The 27,113-nt window shown below is 40.1% G+C and overlaps 1 long non-coding RNA gene across 2 annotated transcripts; it reads right to left on the bottom strand.

Annotated features, from left to right (window-relative positions):
- Positions 1–420: 420 nt before the first annotated feature.
- Positions 421–27,113, bottom strand: LOC125134221 (uncharacterized). 2 transcript variants are annotated; one of them, XR_007136587.1, is made up of 6 exons: positions 27,068–27,113; positions 20,445–20,561; positions 20,029–20,101; positions 14,593–14,668; positions 2,672–2,795; positions 421–1,052 (listed from the first exon to the last, which is right to left on the bottom strand). It is a non-coding gene; the product is annotated as an uncharacterized LOC125134221 (long non-coding RNA). The 2 variants fall into 2 exon arrangements; XR_007136588.1 differs by lacking the exon at positions 421–1,052 and having other exon boundaries at positions 2,580–2,795.

The following is a 27,113-nucleotide window of genomic DNA, read 5'->3' as shown; positions in this document are numbered from 1 at the left end:
CTGTGGGTTAAAGATCCAGCGTTGCCACAAGCCATGGCATAGGATGAGGATGTGGCTTGGATCGGCATTACTGTGGCTATGGTATGGGCCAGAAGCTGTAGCTCTGATTTGACCCATAGCCTGAGAACTTTCACGTATCACAGGTATGGCCCTAAAAAGATGTACACACAAATTCCATTTTGGTCTTTGTTTCTTTGCTAAGTTTATTTATTTTTTTCATTTGTTTCAAGTGGGTACATAATTTATTCATTGAAGATTTTTTTTTTGTCTTTTTCTAGGGCTGCACCCACGACATATGGAGGTTCCCAGGCTAGGGGTGTAATCTGAGCTGTAGCTGCTGGCCTACGCCAGAGCCACAGCAATGTGTGACCTACACATCTCACGGCAATGCCAGATCCTTAACCCACTGAGTGAGGCCAGGGATCGAACCCACAACCTCATGGTTCCTAGTTGGATTCGTTAACTACTGAGCCATGATGGGAACTCCATCACTGAAGAATTTCTAAGATTACTGTTTTGAATTTGTCAGATAAATTAGTCATCATGGTGTTGATATGTCTTGTTTTTCCATTCGGCTTGAAATTTTCTTGTTTCATATGATGAAGGATTTTTAGTTCTATTCTGGACATTTTGGGTATCAACAGAATAGGTCCTCTTTATCCTTCTATTTTGTAGGCAGTCACCCTTTGTAGGTGTAGCTAGGAAATCCAGGTTGGAGTGGATATTCTGCACCCTAATGAGCTCCACAGATTCCACTCAAGCAAAAGTGGAGCACTGACACCCACCTCATTTTCACTGGATGGGCATGAAAGTTAAGCTCTCTATTCAGCCTAGTTAGAACAGGTGGGGAGGATGAAGGAGGAAAAACAGAGCATCAGCTAGCACCACCCAGTTGCTACAGTTTGTTGAGTAGCGTTGGAAGTTCAGCATTGGGTCCTGATAACATGGAGGAAGGTACAAAGCTGACTGGTGAACAACACTGCCTGGGAACCACCTAATTCTACCTCATTGCTTTTGAGCCAGCGTGGAAGTTCATCCAACTTGACACTACCCTGTTGGTGAAGCAGAGACAAACTTACCTTACTGCCACTGGATGTAGCCCTAATGGGTAATTAAATTTTTCTTATTTTTAGTGTTATAATATATTCCGGTTACAAATTGTTTGTCAAATATTTGCATTATAAATATACTGGAGTTCCTGCTGTGGTGCCAGGGCATCTTGGAGCGCTGGGACACGGGTTCAGTCCCCAGCCCAATACAGTGGATTAAGAATTCTGCATTACGGAGTTTCCGTCGTGGCACAGTGGCTAACGAATCTGACTAGGAACCATGAGGTTGCGGGTTCGGTCCCTGCCCTTGCTCAGTGGGTTAACGATCCGGCGTTGCCGGGAGCTGTGGTGTAGGTTGCAGACGCGGCTCGGATCCCACGTTGCTGTGGCTCTGGCGTAGGCCGGTGGCTACAGCTCCGATTCAACCCCTAGCCTGGGAACCTCCATATGCCGCGGGAGCGGCCCAAGAAATAGCAACAACAACAATAACAACAACAACAACAAAAAAAAAAAGACAAAAAAAAAAAGAATTCTGCATTACTACAACTATGGCTTGAATCTGATCCTTGGCCCAGGAACTCCATATGCTGCAGGGCAGCCAAAAAAGAAAAAAAAGTAAGTTTCTGGATGCACATTTTAAGTGGGTTTTTTTGTTGTTGTTGTTTGTTTTGTTTTATGTCTTTTTGCCATTTCTTGGGCCGCTCCCATGGTATATGGATGTTCCCAGGCTAGGGGTCGAATCGGACCTGTAGCCGCTGGCCTACACCAGAGCTACAGCAATGTGGGATCCAAACCGCGTCTGCAACCTACACCACAGCTCACAGCAATGCCAGATCCTTAACCCACTGAGCAAGGCCAGGGATCGAACCCACAAACTCATGGTTCCTAGTCAGATTCTTTAACCATTGAGCCACGATGGGAACTCCTGGATGCACATTTTAAAGTTTAATATGGCTATTACCTAGTCTAAGATTTAAGTCAAGGTTCATTTTTCTTCTTTTTTAAACCTATGATGTCTAATTTTTTCAACACTGTTTGTTAAAATTATCATTTCTCTATTTAGTTGTTTTGTACTTTTGTAAAAGATCAGGTGGCCTACTCATGTGAGTCTGTTTCTGAACTCTGTTCTGTTCCACTGACTTATGTATCTCTCCCTCTACTAACACCTCACTGTCTTCATTACGGTAACTACATAGTGACTCTTCTCCCTTTATCCTTCTTTCTCAAAATTGCTTTATCCTAATTCCTTTGTTTACATATAACTTTGAGTCAGCCTGTTTTTTCAAAAGTCCTGCTTAGATTTTGATAGAATTGCATTACATACTTTTATATCATTTGGGAAAAAATTGAAATTTTTACCAATCCATAAGCACAATATGTCTCTTCACTTACTTAGCTGTTTGGGGTTTTTTTGCCATACCTGCAGCATTTTGATACCAGAGCTAGGGATCAAACCCATGCCACACCCGTGGCATATGGAAGTCCCCTGGCTATGGGTTGAATCAGCTGTAGCCAGTGGCCTACACCACAGCAAGGCCAGATCTGAGCCATGTCTGTGACCTACAACACAGCTCATGGCAATGCCAGATCCCTAACCCACAGAGCAAGGCCAGGAATCAAACCTGTGTCCTCGTGGATCAAATTGGGGTGTTTGAGTCTTCAAACTTTGTTTTCCTTTTTCAATGTTGTTTTGATTATTTGGGCCCCTTGAAATTTCATATGAATTTGAGGGTCGGGTTTTCCAGTCTGCAAAAGTAAAAAAAAAAAAAAAAAAAAAGGACTATTAGAATTCTGATGGAGATCGCATTGAATCTATAGATTGCTTTTCAGACTACTGCCATCTTACCAGTTGTTATGGACTGAATTGTGTCCCAACAACTCTTATGTTGAAGCCCTGACTCACAGTGTGAATATATTTAGAGACAGCATTCTAAAGGAGTCAATTAAGGTTAAATGATGCCTTAAGAATGGGACTCTTAATAGGAGCTGTGTTCTTTATGAAGAGGAAGAAACACCAGGAATATGCACATGCAGAGAAAAGGCCATGTGAGAAAAGGCACATGCAGCAAGAAAATGTCCATCTGCAGGTCAAGGAGAAAGCCTCTCATCTGCCGACACCTTGATCTTGATTACCCAGTTTCCAGAACTATGAGAAATAACTTTCTGTTGTTTAAGCCATCCAATCTGCAGTATTTTGTTATGGCAAAACTAGTACACTAATATGACACTATTGCATTTTCCAATCAAAACTGGAATGTCTTTCCATTTAATTGTGGTTTTAATATTGTTCACAATGTTTTATAGTTTTCAGTATACAAATCTTTCCCTCTATTTAGAGGTTAAATTTATTCCTATGTATGTTATTGTTTTGGATGCTATTATAAATAGGATTTTTAAAGTTCATTTTTGGATTATTATAACTAATTTTTGTGTGCTGGTCCTCTGCCCTGTAATTTTACTTAATTTATTGCTCTAGATTTTTCTGTGGATATTTTAGGATTTTCTATATATAGAATCATGTCATCTGTAGAGATAGTTTTAATTCTTCCTTTATAATTTGGATGCCTTTTATTTTTCTTGGCTAATTTCTCTGGCTAGGACTTCCAGTACAATGTTGAACACCAGTGGTGAAGTCAAATATCTTCTTCCTGTTGTTAAAAAAAAAAAAAGAAAAGAAAAAGATTCTCTGGTGGCTTAGTTAAGGATCTGGCACTGTCACTGCTGTGGCTCATGTCACCGCTGCAGCACAGGTTGGATCCCTGGCCTGGGAACTGCCATATGCCATGGGCATGGCCAAAAAAAAAGTTTAATTGTGGTTTAAATATTATGTCATATTCAGGTATACAGCTCAGTGATTCATTTTTTAAAATTTTTTTTTCACTTTAGGTTATTGTCAGATATTGAATATTATTTCCTGTGTTATACAGAAAATCTTGTTATCTATTTTACATATAGTAATCTCTTTCTCCTCTAATTATCCCACTCGTTCTTCCTTTGGTAACCATAAATATGTCTCCTGTTGAGTCCATTTCTCTTTTGTATACAGATTCACTTGTATTATTTTTTAGATTCTATGTAAGTGATATCATCTATTTGTCTTGCTATGGCTTACTTCACTAATATTCTCCAAGCCTATCCATGTTGCTATAAATGGGAATATTTCAGTCATTTTCATGACTGAGTAATATCTCATATGTTTACGTTTGAGTTGTTTCCCAGTCTTGGCTATTTAAAGTGCTGCTGTGAACATTGGGATGCATGTATATTTTTGAATTTTCAAGTTTTCTTTTTCTCCAGATATATACCCAGGCATGGAATTGCTGGACTATATGGTAGCTCTATTTTTAGGTTTTTTAAAAAGTAATTTGCATAGTATTCTCTCTACTGGCTGCACCAATTCACATTCCCACCAACAATGGAGGACGGGTCCCTTTTCTCCACACACCCTCTCCACTATTTATTATTTGTATACTTTTGGATGATGGTCATTCTGATCAGTGTGAGGTGATACTTCAGTGTAGTTTTGATTTGCCTTTCTCTAATAATTAGTGATGTTGAGCATCTTTTCATGCACTTTTTGCCCATATGTCTGTCTTCTTTGGAGAAATGTCTTTTTAGATCTTCTGACCATTTTTGATTGAATTATTCCTGTTTTTGATATAGAGCTGCATGAACTGTTTGTGTATTTTGGAGATTAATCCCTTGTTGGTCGTTTTGTTTGCAAATATTTTCTCCCATTCCATGGGTTGTCTTTTTCTTTTGTTTATGGTTTCCTTTGCTGTACAAAAGCTTTTAAGTTTAAATAGGTCCCTTTTAAAAATTTTTTTCATTACTCTAGGAGGTGGATCCAAAAAGATATTGCCCCATTCATGTCAAAGGGTATTCTGCACATGTTTTCCTATAAGAGTTTTATAGTATCCATTTAGGTCTTCACTCCATTTCGAGGGGTGTGTGTGGTGTAGAGAATATTCTAGTATCATTCCTTTACATGTAGCAGTCCAGTTTTCCCAGCACCACCTATTGAAGGGTAGTCTTTTCTCCATTGTACACGCTTGCCTCCTTTGTCATAGATTAATTGAACATAGGTGTGTAGGTTTATTTCTGGACTCTCTTACCTGTTCCATTGATCTATATATTTTTGTGCCAGTATCATACTGTTTCAATTACTGCAGCTTTGTAGTATAGTCTGAAGTCAGGAAGCCTAATTCCTCAAGCTCCATTTTTCTTTCTCAGTATTGCTTTGACTATTAGAGTTCTATTGTGTTTCCACATGAACTTAATATTTTGTTGTAGTTCTAGGAAAAAAATGCCATTGCTAATTTGATAGGAATTGCATTGAGTCTGTAAATTGCCTTGGGTAAGATAGTCATTTTTTTTAATATTGATTCTTGGAATCCAAGTACATGATATATATTTCTTTTTTTTAATTTTTATTTATTTATTTATTTGGTCTTTTTGCTATTTCTTGGGCCACTCCCACGGCATATGGAGGTTCCCAGGCTAGGGGTCGAATTGGAGCTGCAGCCACCGGCCTACTCCAGAGCCACAGCAACACAGGATCCGAGCCATGTCTGCAACCTACACCACAGCTCATGGCAACGCCGGATCCTTAACCCACTGAGCAAGGCCAGGGATCGAACCTGCAACCTCATGGTTCCTAGTCAGATTCGTTAACCACTGAGCCATGACGGGAACTCCGTCATGATATATATTTCCATTTTTTTGTGTCATCTTTGATTTCTTTCATCAGTGTCTTAACAGTTTTCAGAGTACATGTCATTTGCCTCCTTAGGTAGGTTTATTCCTAGGTAATTTATTCTTTTTGATGTAATGGTAAATGGGATTGTTTCCTTCTCTTTCTGATATTTCATTGTTAGTGTATAGGAATGCAAAAGATTTCTGTATATCTACCTTGTATCCTGCAATTTTACCAAATTCACTTATGAGCTCTTAAAGTTTTCTAATAGCATCTTAGGATTTTCTATGTATAGTATCTGCAAACAGTGACAATTTTACTTCTTTTCCAATTTGGGTTATTTTTATTTCTTTTCTGACTGCCATGGCTAGGAATTCCAAAACTGTTGAATAAAAGTGGCAAGGGTGGACATCCTTGTCTTATTCCTGATCTTAGAGGAAGTGCTTTCAGTTTTTCACCATTGAGAATGATGTTAGCTGTGGATTTGTCATAAATGGCCTCTATTATGCTGAGGTAGTTTCCCTCTATGCCCACTTTCTCAAGGGTTTTTTTTTTTTTTTAATCAGAAATGGGTGTTGGATTTTGTCAAAAGCTTTCCTGCATCTATTGAGATGATCATGTATATGTGTTTTACTCTTTAACTTGTTAATGTGAAGTATCACATTGATTTGTGGATACAGAAGAATCCTTGCATCTCTGGGATAAATCCCACTTGATCATGTTGTATGATCCTTTTAATGTATTATTGGACTCAGGTTGCAATTATTTTGTTGAGAATTTTTGTGTCTATGTTCATCAGTGATATTGGCCTGTAATTTTTTGTTGTTGTTGTATCTTTACCTGGTTTTGGTATAAGGGTAATGGTGGCTTCATAGGATGAGTTTGGGAGTATTCCTTCCTCTGTGATTTTTGGAAGAGATTTTGGAAGAGTTTCAGGACAGGTGTTAACTTTTCTCTAAGTGTTTGATAGAATTTACCTGCAAAGCCATTTGGTCCTGGACTTTTATTTGTTGGAAGTTTTTCAATCAGTTTCTTTTTCTTGTTTGGCTATATCTATGGCATATGGAATTTCCTGGGCCAAGGACTGAATCCAAGCTGCAGCTGTGACCTATGCCACAGCTATGGCAATGCCAGATCCTTAACCCACTGTGCCACAGTGGGAACTCCTCAATTAGAGTTTCAACTTCAGTACTTGTGATTGGTCTGTTCATATATTCTATTTCTTCCTGTTTTGGTCTTGGCAGGTCTTATCTTTCTAATAATTTATCCATTTCATCTAAGGATGTCCATTTTATTGGCATATAGGTGCTTGTAGTAGTCTTTGATGATCCTTTTTATTTCCCGGATGTCATTTTTAACTTGTTCTTTTTCATTTCTAATTTTTTGATTAGAGGCCTCACCCTTTTTTTCTTTGAGTTTGGCTAAAGGCTTTATCAATTTTGTTATCTTTTCAAAAAACCGGTTTTCAGTTTCATTGATCCTCTGTGACAGTTATTTTCTAGTTTGTGGGTTGACCACCAGTGAGTATGGGATTTGATTATATCATAAAAGCACCCATACTACTATCTCATTGTGGCTTCTCCTTTGTCTTTGGATGTAAAATATCTTTTTATAGGTTCCAGTCTTTTGTTGATTGTGGTTTAGCAGTTAGTGATTTTGGTATTTTCATAAGTGATCTCAAATATTTCTATTCCACCATCTTGTCTGAAACTGAGGGGCTGCTTTTAGATTTTTAGTTTGAAATTTGGATCCTTGCTGTCTCTTTCCTCATGTGCTGGCTATTATCACCTTAAGGTATAGAGGTGAGTCAACCCTTACATGCTCCCAGGGTGGCAGGACAGTGGCTGCATCTGCTCAGCAGGGGCAGTGCTTGGTCTTGTAGCAGTGGTGGCGGCCTATGCTGCCCCTGGAGCTTCTATATTCAGTACCCCTTTTTTCCTTTGCTGAATTTTTTTTAGTTTTTCTTGTCTGAGAAATCCACTCTCCTCCTATTCCAAATGATAATCTTGCTGGGTAGACTATCCAGGGTTGCAGGTTCTTTCCTTTCAGGACTTTGAATATATCATGCCACAGAGAAATTAGCTACCTGTCTTATGGGGGGTCCCCTTGTAACTGACTTTTTCTGTTGTTAGAATGCTCTCTTTATCATTAACTTGTGGCATTTAAATTATATGTCTTGGTTTGGGTCTGTTTGGGTTTACCTTGTTTGGGACCCTCTGTGCTACCTATACCTGGGTATCTTTTTCCTTCTTATTTTATTTTTTGTCTTTTTGGGGCTACACTTGTGGCATATGGAAGTTCCCAGGCTAGGGGCTGTTTGATTTGGAGCTCCAGCTGCCAGCCTAAGCCACAGCCACGTCAGATCCAAGCCACATCTGCAACCTACACTGCAGCTTACAGCAATGCCAGATCCTTAACCCCCTGAGTGGGGGCCAGGGCTCAAACCCACATCCTCATGGACATTTGTCAGGTTCATTACTGCTGAGCCACAATGGGAACTCCACTTTTCCTTCTTTAGGTTTGAGACATTTTCAGCCATAATTTCTCAAATATACTTTTGATTCCCTTTCTTTCCTCCTGGAACCCCTATTATGCATAGGTTGTCATGTTTTATATAATCTCATAGATCTTGTGTGTTTCTTTTTGTCTGTCTGCTGTTCTAGTTAAGTGATTCCCATTATTCTGTCTTCCAGAGCACTTATTCATTCTTCTGTGTCATTTATTCTGCTGTTCATTGCTTTTAGATTGGTTTTTATCTCAGCAATTACTTATTTTTGATTAATTCATCTTTATTACAGTGATCTCCATTTTTATTGATAATCTTTCTTAATTCCTTTTGTATTACCTCCTTTTTGAACTCAGGGTCCAGAAGACTAGTGAGGTCTGTTGCATTATTTGTTCTTTCAAAGGATTTCTCTTAGTCTTTTAATTAGGGGGAATCCTCCTGTTCTTTCATTTTACTTAAATTTCTCTGTCTCTTTGAATTTAGGAGAAACAGTTATCTACCATGGTCTTGAAGGAATGTTTCTATGTGGGATCATCCCTATGTAGACTGTGTTTCTCAATCATTTTTGGTGCAAGAGCTGTTTCTGTTATATACAGATGCCCGATGTGTCTTTCCTCAGAGTGTGCTGGCCATTATCCCCTTGATAGGGGGTGTAATCTGTGGTGGCTTCTCCAGACTGTGCTGGATGTGAGGCAGGGCCTCCTCTTTATTCTGTGGCTATCACTGCCCTCTCCAGGACTGGATCTGCTCCTCCAATTGTTGGGAGTAGGAGTCCTGAAGTTAGGTTTGTTCACGTTCCATTGCCCTTGACTGCATGCCCTGCCCCAAAGATGACTGGTAAATCATGTGAGGTCCATGTGGTCACAGTGAACCTATTCACTGCCTGTGTAGACATCCATGGTTCCACTCAGAAGCAGTCTGTATTCACATCTCTTTCTCTGTTTTCATCCCAGATCTAGTGCAAGGCTCTGGTGTGGAGTAGACTAGGGCTGGGTGTCAGGGTGTTGTGGCTGCGCTTCTACCTGGGATCTGATCTACACCGACTTCTCCCAGGATCTGTCTTTCCCAGACAAGGTGCTAATCTGCAGTATGGACTGCATGGAACTAGGGAATCCTCACTGGGAAATCGGGAAGTGAATTTACTCTGTACACTTGCCAAGGGCCTGTCTACCCAAGTTTTAGCACTTAGCTGCTGTGAGTTCTTGTGACAATGCCCAGTGAGTGCACCAACATTGTCTGCTGCCACTGGACCTGCTGCCACCATGTGTGCTCACTGAAAACCAGTTCTACAGCTAGATCTGCCATTGCCATGTGCACACTAACAATGGGCTCCATAGTTCCCCATAGATCACATCCCAGGCACTTCCAGCTGTATCTCTGACCTAGATCAAGTCCTCACCCAGGGCCTTTCTGCCCAGGATTCAGTGTTTAGCCACTGTACATTCTTGTGGCACCACTCAGTGCACTCACTGCAATGTCTGCCCAGCTAGTCCTGCTGTTTCCCTGTCTGTGCACTATGGTGGCCTGGATCATACCCTGGAGCCCTTGTCTGTCTGAATCTTTGCACTGATTTCATGCCACGCTTTAGTGTAGAGTGAGCAGGGCAGGGGCATTCACTCCTTCAGATTAGAATTGTGGCAAGGCAGCAACCACGAGTGCAAGGCTCTCTCCATCTGAATTGCTAGTGAGTGAGAACACATATATGGCTCATGAGTATAGCCTAGGCTTCTTCCACCCCATGTCTCAGCAGATTTCCTTGCGGGCAAGGGGATTTGTCTCCTCCATGCAGGACCCCAGAAGTGCCCACATTGTGAGTCAATATTCCCTATCCCCAGGGTAAGGGTCCACCTGTGTGGATCTTCTCTTCCTTACAAATCCCTTCCAGGATTGCCAATTCTAAAGTAATACCTTTTTTCCTGTCCTACCTGGTTAAATGTTGATCTTTCTCACTGCTTTGGTTGTACAGGAGATCTGCCAATTTCAGGTTAGTTTTCTGTGAGAATTATTCCACACAGAGAAGTATTTTTGATGTGTTTGTAGAAGAAGGTGAGCTCCATGTTCTACTACTCCACCATCTTGATGCTCTTTCCAGATCTCTTTGGGTTGCTATTTATTCACTTAGAATACCTTTTTCCACCACTTATCTTTGAACCTATTTGTGACAGTAAGTATAAAATGAGTCTCTGGGCAGCATATAATTGCATAAAGTTTTTTAAAAATCCATAATGCTTCATCTGTCTTTCAATTTGTAAGTTTATTCAAAGTAATTACTGATACACAAGACCTGTTTTCCTATGTTTTCTGAATGTCTTATATGATTTTTGTTCCTCAATCAGTCTTCTGATAATGCCTTTTCTAATGTAACATTTTTTTTTTAGGGCTGCACCCATAGCATATGGAAGTTCCCAGGTTAGGGGTCCAATGGGAACTGTAGCCGCTGGCCTATGCAAGAGCCACAGCAACACAGGATCCAAGCCACATCTATGACCTACACCACAGCTCGTGGTAATGCCAGAACCTTAACCCACTGAGTGAGGCCAGGGATCAAACCCTTGTCCTCATGGATGCTAGTTGGGTTCGATAACCGCTGAGCCACGATGGGAACTCCCTTTATTTCTTTTTCAGTATAACTTTAGTTAATTCATTGGTGGCAATTTGGAAATTAGTTAAGACTCATAAATTTATACCAGTCTACTTTGAATTGATACCAGTAGTTCAGTGACACACTAACTTTGCTCCTATTCACCTCACAAATTACATCTTTAAACATTATGTGCCCACTGACAAAGTTTTATAATTACTACTTTATGTATTTGTCTTTTTAATCAAATAAAGAGTTACAAATCTAAAATACAATGACAGGAGTTCCCATCGTGGTGCAGCAGAAACAAATCCAACTAGGAACCATGAGGTTGCAGGTTTGATCCCTGGCCTTGCTCAGCTGATTAAGGATCCGGCGTTGCCGTGAGCTCTGGTGTAGGTCGCAGATGCAGCTCGGATCTAGAGTTGCTGTGGCTGTGGCCTAGGCCGGTGGCTACAGCTCCGATTAGACCCCTAGCCTGAGAAACTCCATATGACGTGGGTGTAGCCCTAAAAAGACAAAAAAATAAATAAATAAAAATTTAAAAAAATAAAATACAATGACAGCTTTTATGTATACATTTATGTAGTTATCTTTATCAGGGATCTTTATTTCTTTGTATAGCTTTGAGTTACTATCTCATGTCCTTCTGTTTCAGCCTTAAGAACTCCTTTTAGCATTTCTTATAGTGGCAGTCTAGTAGGGTTGAGCTCTCTTAGCTTTTGTTTATCTGGAACTGTATTAATTTTTCCTTCATTTTTGAAGGACTATTTTGATAATATAGAATCCTTGCTTGACAGGGGTGTTTTTACTCCCCCAGCATTTTTCATTTCATCCCACTGCCTTCTAAACACCATAGTTTCTGATAAGAAATCAGCTGCTAATCTTTTTGAGGATCCTTTGTCTGTGACAAGTCTCTGCTCTCTTGCTTTCAAGACTTTTCTCTTTGTTTTTCAACAATTTTAGTATACTGTGTTTCAGTGTGGATCTAAGTTTATCTTGAGTTTATTAACATCAGTTCATTAAACTTCTTGCATGTGTAGTTTCATGTCTTTTATCAAATTTGGGACATCCTCTATGGCTCACTCATATGACTGGCTGTTGACTAGGAGGTCACCTGAGGCAGCTGCCAGGAACACCTATATTGCTTCAGTGTGGCTTCAACTTCTCACAGTATGGTGGCCGAGTTCCAATATGGAGCATCCCAAGAGTAAGTATTCCAAGATAACTAGGCAGAAGCTCCAGGATTCTTATGACCTAGCCTTAGAAGTCACAGAACATTACTTCTGCCATATTCTATTGGTGAAGCTAACCACTAAGAGCATTCCAAATTCAAGAGATAAGGAACGCCCTATCTCCCCACAATGGGCCAATATCAAATGATTTGTGGCCCATTTTTAACCCACTATAAATATCCTGTTGATACAAGAAAGTTTCCAGAGCAAGCAAATGAGATTAGAGCTTTCAAAGATAGGTCTCCCATCTCCTGCCTAGGAAGGACAGGGATTTGGGAATGTCCTACACTTAAAGCAGTGAGAGGAAAGCCCTGCACTAAAGACAGAGGACAAAGACACAAGGGTGAAAAGTAATAAAATACCCTGCCTCCTCAGATAAGAGAAAAAGGTACTACCTCAATGATGTTCCTTAGGGTGTGAAGGGTGCAGAAAAGTAATTTGATTGGATTCAATAATTAGTTATTTGGGGGGAAACCTCCAGTAAAGAACTATTTTTTGTTTGTTTTAATATACCTGTGGCATATGGAAGTTCCTGAGCCAGGGGCTGAATCGGAATTGCAGCTGAAGGCTACACCATAGCAACACCAGATCCGAACCACATCAGTAACCTATGTTGCAGCTTGCAGCAAAGTTGGATCCTTAACCCAACTAAGCAAGGCCAGGTATTGAACCTACATCCTCACAAAGACAACATCAGCTCCTTAACCTACTGAGCTACAATGGGAAGTCCTAGATATACCTTTTGTTTTGTTTTGTTTGTTTTTAGGGCTGCAGCTTATGGAGGTTCCCAGGCTAGGGGTTGAATGGGACCTTTGGCTATTGACCTGTGCCACAGCAGTGCAAGATCTGAGCCACATCTGTGACCTACACCACAACTCACAGCAACACTGGATCCTTAACCCACTGAGTGAGGCCAGGGATTGAACCAGCATCCTCATGGATACTAGTTGGGTTCGTAACCTGCTGAGCCAAAACAGAAACTCCCATACCTTTCTTAATAATGTAACTTATACAACAAAATTCCATGGTAAAATGTAGTTACATAATTAAGAAATTTTAAAGGCAGTCCTTTTAAACATAGATTTAGGATATGGATGCCTGCTACTACTTCTATTTAACATATTATTGGAATTCCTAAACAGTGATCTAAGACAAAATATGTGAGGACTGAAGAAATTTAGATTCATCCACTTAGAAAATCCAACCAAATGATCATGTAAACTATTAGACAACTGAGAATTTAGCTACTTTGCTAGATTCAAGATCCTTTTATTAGAAACAATAAAATTTCTCCACACTTGTTTAATAATTAACACACAAGACCACTATGGGAAAACTTTTAAACTCTTAAAGGGGAAGTTTTGAATAAATGTAGATATTCTAAGTTTTTGGATCAGGAGACTTAGCAAAATAAAAATATTAATTTCTCCAAGTTGATACATAAATTCAATTATGTAAATAAAATTATCTAAATAAAATTCCAGTGGGATTTTTTTGAGCTATCTTATAATCTTATATTAAAAGCTACTTAAAGTATAAAATGCAATAAATAGCTAAGTTACCTTTAAAAAATATCAAGAATTGACTTCCCTTACCAAACCTAAAGTACTACAAACCTAAAGTAATGAAAATAACATTGTGATGACATAAGATCAACGGACTGTGTAGTGGAGAAGTGAATGTTGCCCAAAAAGAGGTCTGGCCTTTTTCCTTGGCTTCTGGGAGGCAATGTAAACCTCTGAGATGTCATTCTTAATGAGAATGTCTTGTTTTCTTGGGGGCCGTGGGTCACACTGGATAGTCAGTCTCACAATGTGACTTAGGATAGGGGCTAGCCACACCAGCTAATAATATGATTTAGGGTAAGGGTTTGGAGCATGTATTATCAGTCAGCCTCTGGGGCTGGAGACAGAGACTAGCCATGTGCACAACCAGTCATACCTGTGCTGGAGCTTCAACACAAACTCTGAACATGAAGGCTTAAGTGAACTTCCATGGTTGGCAAAACTCTGCATGTATTGTTAGAAGTGATGTTGGGAAAGTTACACAGTCCTGACTATAAAGGGAGAGTGACAATAGAAGTTCTGCATTTGGAGTTCCCGTCGTGGCGCAGTGGTTGGCGAATCCGACTGGGAACCATGAGGTTGCGGGTTCAATCCCTGCCCTTGCTCAGTGGGTTAATGATCTGGTGTTGCCATGAGCTGAGGTGTAGGTCGCAGACGCGGCTCGTGCATTGCTGTGGCTCTGGCGTAGGCTGGTGGCTGCAGCTCCGATTGGACCCCTGGCCTGGGGACCTCCATGTGCTGCGGGAGCGGCCCAGGAAATGGCAAAAGACAAAAAAAAAAAGTTCTGCATTTGGTACTTTTCTTTGATTCTTCTCTATACACTTCTTCCCTTGACTGATTTTAATCTGTTTTCCTTGTAATAAAACATAACTCTGAATATAAAAGGTTTGAGAAAATTCTGTGAGTCCTTCTAGCAAATTATCAAAACTTAAGGTAGTTTTGAGAACCCCTCAGACTTACAATTGGTGTCAGAAATGGCGGCAGTTCTGTGTGGACCTTTCCCTCTAGTTGCTTACTTTCCCAAAAACCAGTGGAACTGAAGAGGGAAATACACACATACACATACTCTTAACCAGTGACGAAATGATAAATTATTAGAAAATTATATTGGGAAACTAGCTTATTACATGAGAAAAATATAAGTGGGTTCCTATTGTAAGTGATACACAAATAGGGAATCGGGTGGGATAAAAAACCTAGTTGTGAAAGATACTACTAATGAGAGAAAAATCTTATAGAATATTTTTGTGACCTAAGTTGGGGAGACCTTAACACAAGATCCAAGAAAGCACAAAGTATAAGTAAAAAGAATTTTAAAGATGGCTTACACTATACCAAAATTAATGTTTATTAAGCACAGGACCCCAAAGCTACCAGAAAAAAATGACAGGCTGAGAGAAGATATTTATAACATCTGGCACTAACATATAACTATCATCTAGACTATCAACTAGAATATGCAACTAAACTATACAAATCGAAAAGAAAAAAGTAGATACCCCAATAAAAAGTGAGAAAAAGATATGAGCTAATTTTGAAGAATGAGAAAACCAAATATTTAACAAGTCAAAGAAACCTTACAGCAAGTAAAATTTTTAAAAGATACCGATTTATACATAGCTGATTGTGAAAATAAGAAAGCTGGATAATGCCAAGTGTTGGCAGTGATGTGGAAAAGGGAGAACTCTTATCCACTACTAGCAGGAATATTCAACCATAGTGGAGAGTGGCCTGGCAGTTCCTGGTCAAATTAAATATAAATTAGGTATGATACGGCAATCCCAATCCTGGGTATATACCCCAGAGAAAAATTCACATTTCTGTAAGAGATATGTATAAGAATTTAATCACTGTTTTGTTGGAGGGGTGGAGTTTGTTTGTGAGATCAGAGGCAATCTGATATCTATCACTCAGGGACTGGCCAAATAAAATCAGGTGGAATTTTATGGAACAGTACAAACTAGACAAGAACTAGACATGGTTTTTGATGAGTGAAAAAAGTTTTATAAAAGTCTATTGTGCCATATATTGCTCATGTAAATTAAAAATAAAAGCAATAAAAAATAAAAGCAGCAAAAGACATTTGTGGTTTTTTTGGGTTTTTTGTTTTGTTTTTTTACAAAGAGGCACTTAAACTTAAGGACATAGTTTGAAGGTATCAGAGGTAGGGATAAGAGGGAATCACATAAAAGTTACATTAAAAAATTATAATAAAAATTACATCTGTGTTTTGGGGGTCTTTTTTGGCCATGCCCTGGGCCAGAAGTTCCTGGGCCAGGGATCAAAACCCATGTCATAGCAGTGACAACACTGAGCCCTGAACCGCTAGGCCACCATCGGGGAACTCCACATCTGTGTATTTTTTTAATATGCTAAAAACAGCATGTCAAAGAAAGTATTTTTAAATGGAAAAGGTCCCTCTGATAAATGTTTTTAAGAAAACAGAAGGCTTTGGGAGAGCAGAAGAAAGCACCTGACCCAGCTCTGGGTAAGGCATGACGTCTTCTCTGAATAAATAAAGACAAATTAAATAAACCCCATGTGAGCTGGGAATACAGTAACAGATATTTTAATTTTAGGTAAAGGAACCTCATGTGTAGTATCATAGAAGTGGCAGAATGAATGAGGATTATGCAGACGACAAGAAAATCACATGGGGTCCAGAGAGATAAGTTTAGGTAATCAGAGGCCAGATGATGAAGCATCTGGCAAATCATGCAGAACAGATCAGTCATTATCCAGTGGATAAAGGGAAACAATAATAGATTTAAGCTGGAAAGTGACTACTGTAGACAGATTCTGGCACCATGAAGTAGGAATCCTGCTATAACAAATACAAAAAAAAAGAAGTGGTAATTTTGGACGATAGAATACTATTCAATGCTAAAAAAATGAGCTATTGTGGAGGAGAATTTTAATGCACAATAGGAATTGAAGGAAGCCAATCTGAAAAAAAGCCATTTTCATATGATTCCAACTGTATGACATTCTGGAAAAGGTGTAACTATGGAGACAGTAAAAAGATCAGTGGTTTCCAGGATGGGGGTTGGGAAAGGGATAAACAGGTGGATCACAGAGGATTTTCAGGGTAGCAAAAATACTCTGATACTGTAATGATGGACACCTGTAATATACAACACAAAGAGTGAAACCTAATGTAAACTATAGATGTTGGGTGATTATGATGTGTCAAGATAGGTTCATCAATCATAAAAAATGCACCACTTTGGTAGGTGATGTTAATGGGGAGGCTATGCTTATGTGGGGCCAAGAGGTATATGGCAAAACTCTACACCTTCCTCTTAATTTTCCTGTGAACCTAAAACTGCTCTAAAATACAAAATCTTAGAGTTCCTGTCGTGGCTCAGTGGTTAACGAACCCGACTAGCATCCATGAGGACACGTGTTCGATCCCTGGCTTTGCTCAGCGGGTTAAGGATCCGGCATTGCCATGAGCTGTGGTGTAGGTCGCAGATGTGACTTGGATCCCACATTGCTGTAGGCCAACGGCTATAGCTCCAATTGGACCCCTAGCCTGGGGACCTCCATATGCTGCAGGTGCAGCCCTAAAAAGACAAAAAGACAAAATAAAATAAAACACAAAAACTTTAAAAAAAAATCTTCCTATGCTTTTTCAAAACTTTTGTTACGAAATTTTCTTTGGCCACACCCATGGCACACGGAAGTTCCTGGGCCAGGGATTGAATCCCAGCTGCAGCTGCAACCTATGCCACAGTGTGGCAACACCAGATCCTTAACATGCTGAGCCACAGCAGGAAATCCTGAAATTTTGAAACGTATACAAAGGAGAGCAATAGAAAAGCATATATTCATCACCTATGTTTAATGATGGTTGACAGAGTGTCATATTTGATTTATATATATTTTGCTAACTAGCTTAAATTAGATGTTAAATTAGACATTTAAGCTCTAAATGGTTCAGATTACATCTCTAAAGAATGGAACCTAATAAAATGGCACCACAGCTAACAAAATTAACAAGTCCTTAGCATCACTTAACATCATCTAATACCTAGTCTATATTCAATTGTAACTAACTGATCATTGAATAATTAAATGTGATTTAGGGCTGTACAAAGTTTTACGATATGCATAAAATGTAAATTATTCAGCAGTGCATTCAAGGGCACTACTTTTTTTTTTTATGGCCGTGCCCATGGCATAAACAACTTCCCAGGCCACGGATTAAACTCACACCACAGCAATAACAATGCCAGATCCTTAGCCTGCTGAGCCACCAGGGAATTCCTATAGGGTAGTGATTTAGGGCAAGATTAATGCAAACACACTTGCCAGTTTTTATAGTCTTAGGATTCTAGTTCAGAGGTTCCTGACACTTTGGGAGTTGTTACAGACTTAATGTTTGTGTCTTTCCAAAATTCCTATCTTGAAATCTAATCCTGAATATGATGGTATCTGGAGGTGGAGTCTTTGGGAGATAATTAGGTCATGAGGATAGAAACCTCATAAATAGGAATAAAGGCAATGAAGGGACCAGAGCACTCTCTTTGGGTCATGTGAGGTTAAAAGAAGTTGCTAGTCTGCAATCTGGTAAAGGATTCTCACCAGAACTCAATCATGCTAGCCAGCACCCTGATCTGACCTCCAATATCCAAAACTATGAGAAATGTTTAAGCCAGTGGGTTGATGGTATTTTATTATACCAGCCTGAACTAAGACAGGCTTATTTCTTCGGAAATTTAAGTCAATTTTTTTAATCTAATCCCTAGAAAAATATACCTAAGATCCAATATGCAACTCCATACATACAACTTATGAGAATTCAAGGACATCTTGGGAACCTTTCCAAGGAGTCCCCAAACTTCAGGTCAAGGAGATTAGTTCCTTATCTGTGACTATTAAATATCTACTGGGCCACGCTACACCCTAATGATGGAAAGCTGGTAAGGCTGACTCAGAGTTGCACATACAAACTCTGTCAACTTTAAGCTGGACCCTTCAGGAATAACAATGAACCCCATGCTTCCTCTCCTTCATTCCTGCCCGAACCCCTACAGGGTTGAACCACATCTCTTGTGTTAAAAGCCTCAATCACAAACCATCTTTCAAACTCTTCCTAAAGCAGATGGCCCCTATCAGGTCTCTCTCAGGTATCTCCTCTTTGGCCTTAAAAACTACTATTTATGAGGTAGATAATGTTACTATATTTCATCAAACTGAAGATACCACTGGTTAACAACAAGGCATCCCAACTTCAGAAATGCAAAGAGAATATGTCATTCTTAGAGCCTTACAGATTCAACTCTTGGTAAAGAGCTGCTGCACTGACCACCTTCCAAAACGACCTATTCAAATCCTGGGACACCCCTGCCCCACTCCCCAGTTTCCCCCACTCTTGAAATGAAATGGTTCACTTCAGATTTAGAAGGGTGCTTCTAAGGGCCTTGCTTTGTTCCTGTCCTGTCTTTCTGGCTGGCCAGTCCCAGTGCATCATGGGCTAGTGAATATTCCACAGGGCAACACAGGTTACAAAGCTTTTCAATTCTCTCCAAGATATGTAGTCCACACTATCAGGGCTGTGCGGAACACAAAGCTCCCTGGAGGTAGGGACTTCGTTTCATGAAAAAATACACGAAAAGAGGGTGAGGAGAGTAGTGGTGGTAAGAGTAGGAATTCAGTAATCTGAGAACGTATCTTTAGCGCTCTCACTCCCTGGAAATGTAAGGAATTGAGGATCAACTGCTCAGAGAAACCTGTTAGGATTGCAAACTTTACACAAAATGTTGAGTATAAGTCATGATAAATGAGATGGTGTTTGAATAAAGAGGGAAAATCACAATTCATCTGGGCCATGTTAAAGCCACTTAAGGCTTAAGTGTTACAAATTTCTCCATTCAGGCTCTTCTCATGGGGAGTAGAGTCCTGTAAGTTTGGAGCAAGAAGGAGACAGAAGGCTTGCAGGACTGTCTTACAGCTTCCAAATGCACAATTTGAAACTTCCAAATGCACAATTTGAAACTCCTTCCCTGGCCCCTGATAATACATGAAGTTTCTTCAGGCCCTAAAAACTCCTAAAGCTGGAGTTGAGTCCCTCAGACACCAGGCTGCAGCCTGAATCCTTGAAAAAAATGGCTGTATTTTGCCAGAGAAAATGCATTAGGCTCAAGAGGATGTAATTCACAACCTTCTCTCCAGAACAGGGAGCATACACACCAGAGATGTTCAAGCAATGTGTTTAAATCACCCTAATAGCAATGATGATATCATTAATATTGGAACTAGGTAAGAACTTGTATATATTCCCTCATTTGAGTCTCAAAAAAGGGGGAAAAAAAAAACCCATAAAACAAAAGTGCAACATTAAGTATCTTCCCCCATTTTACAGATGATGGAAACCAGGTTAAGGTAACTTACCCAAAATGACGGAGCTTGTAGGTGAAAGACCCCAGAATAGAATACAGGCTTCTCTGACTCCAAAACTAGGCCCCTGTAGGTAAGACAGTGCAGCCTTGAGGAGCATGAACTCCAGCTGTCTTCTATGGTTATATGGACCTGAGACAGGCTAGGACCTGGGACCCTTTCCTGCAGTGTTTGCACCTCGACAAACATCTCCTCCAGCAGCATAATACAAAGAAACCATAAGGGACTAAAAATAACTGCTTACAGTTGGGACAAATTATGGACAATGAGATACAAAAAGACCAAAAACCCTACTGCTATTCTGTGGAGTCAGGAGCAAAAGCAAGGTACTGCACAGACAGCACCACCAAGTGGGTGGGCCGACCATCTAAGCCACCCCTACCCTCACCCCATATAAAGAACCAGCTCACCTCCTCTCGGAGTGAAAAAGGGAACTTGTTATATGTTTTCTCTCTGTTGTGCTGCAGCACAAGTCCCATGAAGCCTTCTATGAATTTCTCATCTGGCCTCTTTTCAATTTCTTAATGCTATTGATTAAAGAGTCAAAGAACTCTGGTCAGTAACCAAACCACATTTGTAAAATCACATTTAAAGACCAAGTCTGCAACTCAGGTGAATCTCTGTGCTAGGATCCTTCAAACCAAAACTCCAATTCCTGTCTTCTCTCCAACGAGAGGTCATTTTCCCAGGGATTTTCTAAGGCTATTGGGGGAAAGGAGAAAGAAGCAGGAGGGATTCACAGCTGTAGACATCAGGGAGCCTAGAAAATGACAGCCCTGAACAGTCATTATCATGCTCCATAAATAGGTACTGATACCACAAGAGAAGAGGACTGGCTTATACATGATTTAATTTGAACACCTTAAACATCTAGAGAAGGAAGAGTGCACAAAGCCCAAAATTAGTAGGAGGAGATGAATCACAAAGATTAGAGCAGAAATTAATAACACAGAGACAAAGAAAATAATAGAGAAAATCAACGAAACCAAAAGTTGGTTCTTTGAAAAGATCAACAAAATTGATAAACCTTTAGCCGGATTCAAAAAAAAAAAAAAAAAAAGGAGGGGGTTCAAATAAATAAAATTAGAAATAAAAAAGGAGGTTACAACTGACACCACAGAAATACAAAGGATTATAAGCAATTACTATGTATGCCAATAGAATGGACAAGTGTTAAGAAATGGACAGATTCTTACAAAGATACAAACTACGGAGACTGAACCAGGGAGAAACAGAACATATGAGGAGACCAATCACAAGCACTGGAATTGAAAATGTGATTTAAAAACTTCCAACAAAAAAAAGTCCAGGATCCGATGGCTACACAGGTAATTCTACCAAAAATTTAGAGAAGAGATAACATCTGTCCTTCTGAAACTCTTTTTTTTTTTTTTTTTTTTTGCTTTTTAGGGCCACACCTGTAGCATATAGAGGTTCCCAGACTAGGGGTCAAATATTGGAGCTAGAGCTGCTGGCCTATGCCACAGCAACTTGGGATCCCAGCCATATCTGTGATCCTGAACAGCCCTGAACAGTCATTATCATGCTCCATAAATAGGCAATAGGCAAGGCAACAGCGGATCCCCGACCCACTGAGTGAGGCCAGGGATTGAACCCACATCCTCATGGATACTAGTCAGATTTGTTTCCACTGCACCACGATAGGAACTCCTCCTTCTGAAACTCTTCTTCCAAAAAGATTTCAGAGGAAGGAAAACTCCCAGCTCATCCTATGAAGCTGCCATCACCATCCAGATACCAAAACCAAACATACCACAAAAAAAAAGAAAATTATAGGCCAGTATCACTGATGAACAGAGATGCAAAAATTCTCAACAAAATATTAGCAAACCACATCTAAATATATATTAAAAAGATCATACACCATGATCAAGCAGGATTTATCCAGGGATGCAAGGATTCTTCAATATCTGCAAATCTATCAGTGTGATACACCACATCAAGAAACAGAAAAATAAAAACCATTTGATCATCTCAACAGATGCAGAAAAAGCTTTTCACTAAATTCAATATCCATTCCTGAGAAAAACTTTCCAGAGAGTGGGCATAGAGGGGAACTACCTCAATATAATAACAGCTGTTTATGACAAACCCAGAGCTAACATTACTCATAATGGTGAAAAACTGAAAACATTTCCTCTAAGATCAGGAATAAGACAAGGATGTCCACTTTCACACTATTATTCAACATAGTTTTGGAAGTCCTAGCTCTGGCAATCAGAGAAGAAAAATAAATAAAAGGAAGCCAAAAAGGAAAAGAAGTAAAACTATCAATGTTTACAGATAGTTTTTCTAGATATATATAGATTTTCTAGAAAGTCCTAAAGACACTACCAAGAAACTGTTAGAGATCATCAGTGAATTTGGTAAAGTTTCAGGATAAAAAATTAATACTGAATGTCAACTGCAGAAATCAACTACATTTCTGTATACTAACAATAAAAGATCAGAAAGAGAAATTGGGGAAATCATCCCAATTACATAAAAAAGAATAAAATACCTAGAAATAGACCTACCTGAAGAGACAAAAGACCTGTACTCTGAAAATTATAAGATGCTGATGAAAGAAATCAAAGGTGACACGAACAGATGGAAAGATATACCATGCTCTTGGATTGGAAGAATCAGCATGGTCAAAATGAAAATACCACCTAAGGGAATCTACAAAGTCAATGCAATCCCTACCAGATTACCAATGACATTTGTAACAGAACTAGAACAAAATATTTTAAAATTTGTATGGAAACACAAAAGACCCCAAATAGTCAAAGCACTATTGAAAAGAAAAAAACAGAACTGGAGGAATGAGGCTCCCTGACTTCAGACTATACTACAAAGCTACAGTAATCAAAACAATATGGTCCTGGCACCAAAACGAAGATATAGATCAGTGGAACAGAATAGAAAGCCTAGAAATAAACCCTAGCACCTATGGTTAACTAATCTATGACAAAGGCAGCAAAAACATAGAGTGGAGGAAAGACAGTCTCTTCAATAAGTGGTGCTAGGTAAACTGGACAGCTGCATGTAAAAGAATGAAATAAGAACATTCTCTAACAGCATACACAAAAATAAACTCAAATGGATTAAAGACCTAAATCTAAGGCCAGATACTATAAAACTCCTAGAGGAAAACATATGTAGAATGCTCTTTGACATAAATCACAGCAAGCATCTTGTTTGATCCACCTCCTAGAATAATGACAATAAAGACAAAATAAACCAATGGGACCAAATTAAACTCAAAAGCTTTTGCACAGCAAAGGAAACCTGCTGAGACCAGCTCAGTGAGTAGGGGCGAAGGATGGGTGCTGCAAAGCTTAAGAAATGTTAAACAGAAACAAAGAAAGACATATATACAGAGTAAAGTTTAAAGATGGGACCGAAAGACTCAAGACCTCATGGGTCAAGAGCCCAGAATGCCGATGCCTCAACGTCTTTATTGTGCTCTCAGGAAGGCAAACAATGTGAAAAAATAGAAACCTCAAGGCCCTCTGCCTCCTCAGTTGAATTTTTACTCTGACCTTTACTCTAAAGGGCATCGATAAGGCTGGCATCAGCTATCTATGAATAACATCTTGAGGAACAGTGTTTGCTTGAGCAGTTTTCTGACTTGAACTGACCCGGTTTTCCAAAGTCAACACCTTGTTCTCTCAGTTAATGCATGACCTGCTGAGCCAGTTCCCTCTAGCCCCTTACTTATAGTTTCCTTAGGGTTTAGAAAATACATCAGGAAGATTTCTCCCCACAAAAAAACAAAAAGACAACCCATAGAATGGGAGAAATCTTTGCAAATGATGCAACCAACAAAAGTTTTAATCTCCAAAATACACAAACAACTCATACAAGTCAACAACAACAAAAAAACACAATCAAAAAATGGGCAGAAGACCTAAACAGACATTTCTCCAAAGAAGACATACAGCAGGCACAAGAAAAAATGTTCAACATCACTAATAATTAGAGAAATGCAAATAAAAGCTACAATGAGATACCACCTCACACCAGTTAGAGTGGCCATTATTAACAAATCAACAAGCAACAAATGCTGGAGAGGATGTGAAGGAAAAGGACCCCTTCCTCACTGTTGGTGGGAATGAAAATTGGTGCAACCTCTATGGAAAACAATATGGAGGTACCTCAAAAAACTAAATACAAAAATACCATATGATCCAGCAATCCTATTCCTGGGCATATATTCGAACAAAATTTTCATTGAAAAAGATACATGTACCCCTATGTTCACTGCAGTGTTATTCACAATAGCCCAAGACATGGAAATAACCTAAATGTCCACTGACAGATGAATGGATTAAGAAGATGTGGTACATATATACAATGGACTACTACTCAGCCATAAAAAAGGTAAATTAACATCATTTGCAGCAGCATGGATGGAACTAGAGATTCTCATACTAAGTGAAGTAAGTTAGAAAGAGAAAGACAAACACCATATATATGTGGAGTCTAAAATACGACATAGGAGTTCCCGTGGTTAACGAATCCAACTAGGAACCATGAGGTTGTGGGTTCGGTCCCTGCCCTTGCTCAGTGGGTTGATGATCCGGCGTTGCTGTGAGCTGTGGTGTAGGTTGCAGACGCGGCTCGGATCCTGCATTGCTGTGGCTCTGGCGTGGGCCGGTGGCTGCAGCTCCGATTCGACCCCTAGCCTGGGAACCTCCGTATGCCGCGGGAGCGGCCCAAGAAATGGCAAAAAGACCAAAAAAAAAAATTTTTTTTAATAAAATAAAATACGACATAAATGACCTATCTACAAAACAGAAACAGATCATGGACATGGAGGACTAACTTGTGTTTGCTAGGGGGGTAGGGGGAGAGAGGGGGATGAACACAGAGTTTGGGGTTAGTAGATGCAGACTGTTACATTTAGAACAGATGGGTGGTGGGGTCCTGCTATACAAGTACAAGGAACTGTGTCCAGCCTCTTGGGTTAGAACACAAAGGAAAATGAAAAAAAAAAAAAAAAAAGTGTGTGCATGGGTGTCTTGGTCACTTGGCTGTACAGCAGAAATCGAAGGAACATTGTAAAAAGATTATTTTTTAATTTTGAACTTTGGACTAACCAAAACAGCCTGTTTGTGGCCTATTAAATATATATTGTGCATCTGCTTTAGCTGTTAGGGAAAAAAATATATTCAGAGAATAGTACAAAGATGCATTTTGATTATTATCCTCATTGTAACAGTTTCAAATATTTGTCAGATACTATGACAAAACAATCATAGTACCTGACATAAGAGAGAGGTAATGCTTTCATAATACAAACTATAGATGCTAAACCTGGAACTCAAGATTATTTCCAACTCTGTGTCCACTCCCCAAATTAGGCAGGACTATGTCCCATTTCAGTAGGAAGTAGCCAGAGGGGTTATTGCCCCATTCCTTGCAAGAGTTGGGAAAAACTAAAACAGAAATGGAAACAAAACCGATGTCCTCTGTCAAGTTTATGAGTAACCTCTGTATCCAAACCGTTATTCCCATACCTGTTCTGCACCTGTTCCTCCTCAAGACTGAGTATCAAAGAAAAGGAGGATTGAACCAGAACAGGATCCTATGGTCCTTCTCCCTAATGTCCTCCGCCTGCCTTCTGCAGAAAAACTTTAGACAAAGAATAAGTTTAACCAGAGAAGTGAGAAAATACAGAAGCAAAGGAAGCAGTCAAGGAGTTACTGCCGTAGCACAGTGGGTTAAGAATTCCAAATGCAGCGGCTTGGGTTGCTGTGGAGGTATGGGTTCAATCCCTGGTCAGGCACTGTGTGTTAGAGCATCCTGTGCTGCCGCAGTTTGCAGCATATGTTGCAGCTGCAGCTCTGATTCAATCCCTAGCCTAAGGATTTCCATATGCCATGGGCACGGCTACTTAAAAAAAAAAAAAAAAAAAAAAAGGAAAGCAGTCAAACAGGACAAAATAGTAACAGTTCTGTCACTAAAACAAAGTCAAGGACTTTTAGATCTTCCTCAAGGCCTGCAGATATCCTTCCAGCTGTTTTGTGGAGACTGAAACTCCCACCAGGTGGAAGATGTTACCTACATGATGACCAGGCTGTAACCATGACATAAGCTGCCGCCACAATTCTGAGAACTGGCCTCAAAGAAATGGGAACCAATCCACCCTGGAACTAAAGACTAACTGTACTCAAAACAATCAAGCTAACACTGATCAGACCACCGCATGACCAATTTTCAAGCTGATTATGCTGTTCCGCAAATAGCCTTCTCCTTCCACATATACGTCTCCAAAATGCCCCCTTTAAAAGCCCTTTGCGGAGGATTTCACTTTCCTTCCCACCCCTGCCTCCCTCGGGTATAAAGTAAACTTTCCTTTCCACCAACCTTGCTGTCTATTGGTTTCCAAGCAGTAAGCAGCCAGACCCTATCTTCCACAAGAAAATCTCATCTTGAGCCCACTTTTAGGAGAGACGCTACAAGGAAAAGAAATCCAAGGAGGAAGGCTCCAGCCTTCCCTTCAAGGAAGCCACATGTTCAGACACTCACCCGATCCCGTTCTGGCAGTGGCAGCCGCTTTTTCAAGCAGAGAGAAAGAAAATGTTCAGGAACTTCAGGATCACCAGGGAATGAATCACTAGGTTATTAAGGGTGGTCCCAGTAACTGCCACACAAAGCTGTCATACGCTCACAATGGCTCAGCCACAGAGGGTCACACACTCTCACAACCTGGTGACGGCTTCGGTAACACAGGCCGCAACAATGTCGCCTTAATTACAGATAACGTGGTAACGCACTACACCAGGTCACACGGAGGCCCCCACAAACAAGCTATTAGGGCTTCACACACGCTATTAGGAAACTAACACACACTCGAAGGAGCAGCCCAGAGGGCACACCGAAGAACGCAAGCCAACAAACCGGACAGATGCGGGCACACTCCCGCGCAAAGACCGACAGACCGCCCCTCGGCCCACACAGGCCGCCCCTCTGGGGCGTTGCGCAGCAACACCTAGTGCCCCCGGAATCGGACAGAAGCACTTACCTGCCTCACCCCGAGACAACCGTGGCACCGACGCTGCGACGTCACA

This window comes from Phacochoerus africanus, chromosome 8 (assembly GCF_016906955.1).
Source record: "Phacochoerus africanus isolate WHEZ1 chromosome 8, ROS_Pafr_v1, whole genome shotgun sequence".
NCBI classification, from domain to species: domain Eukaryota; kingdom Metazoa; phylum Chordata; class Mammalia; order Artiodactyla; family Suidae; genus Phacochoerus; species Phacochoerus africanus.
Note: the sequence above shows the minus strand (reverse complement) of the source record. Positions and strands in the feature narration are given on the sequence as shown.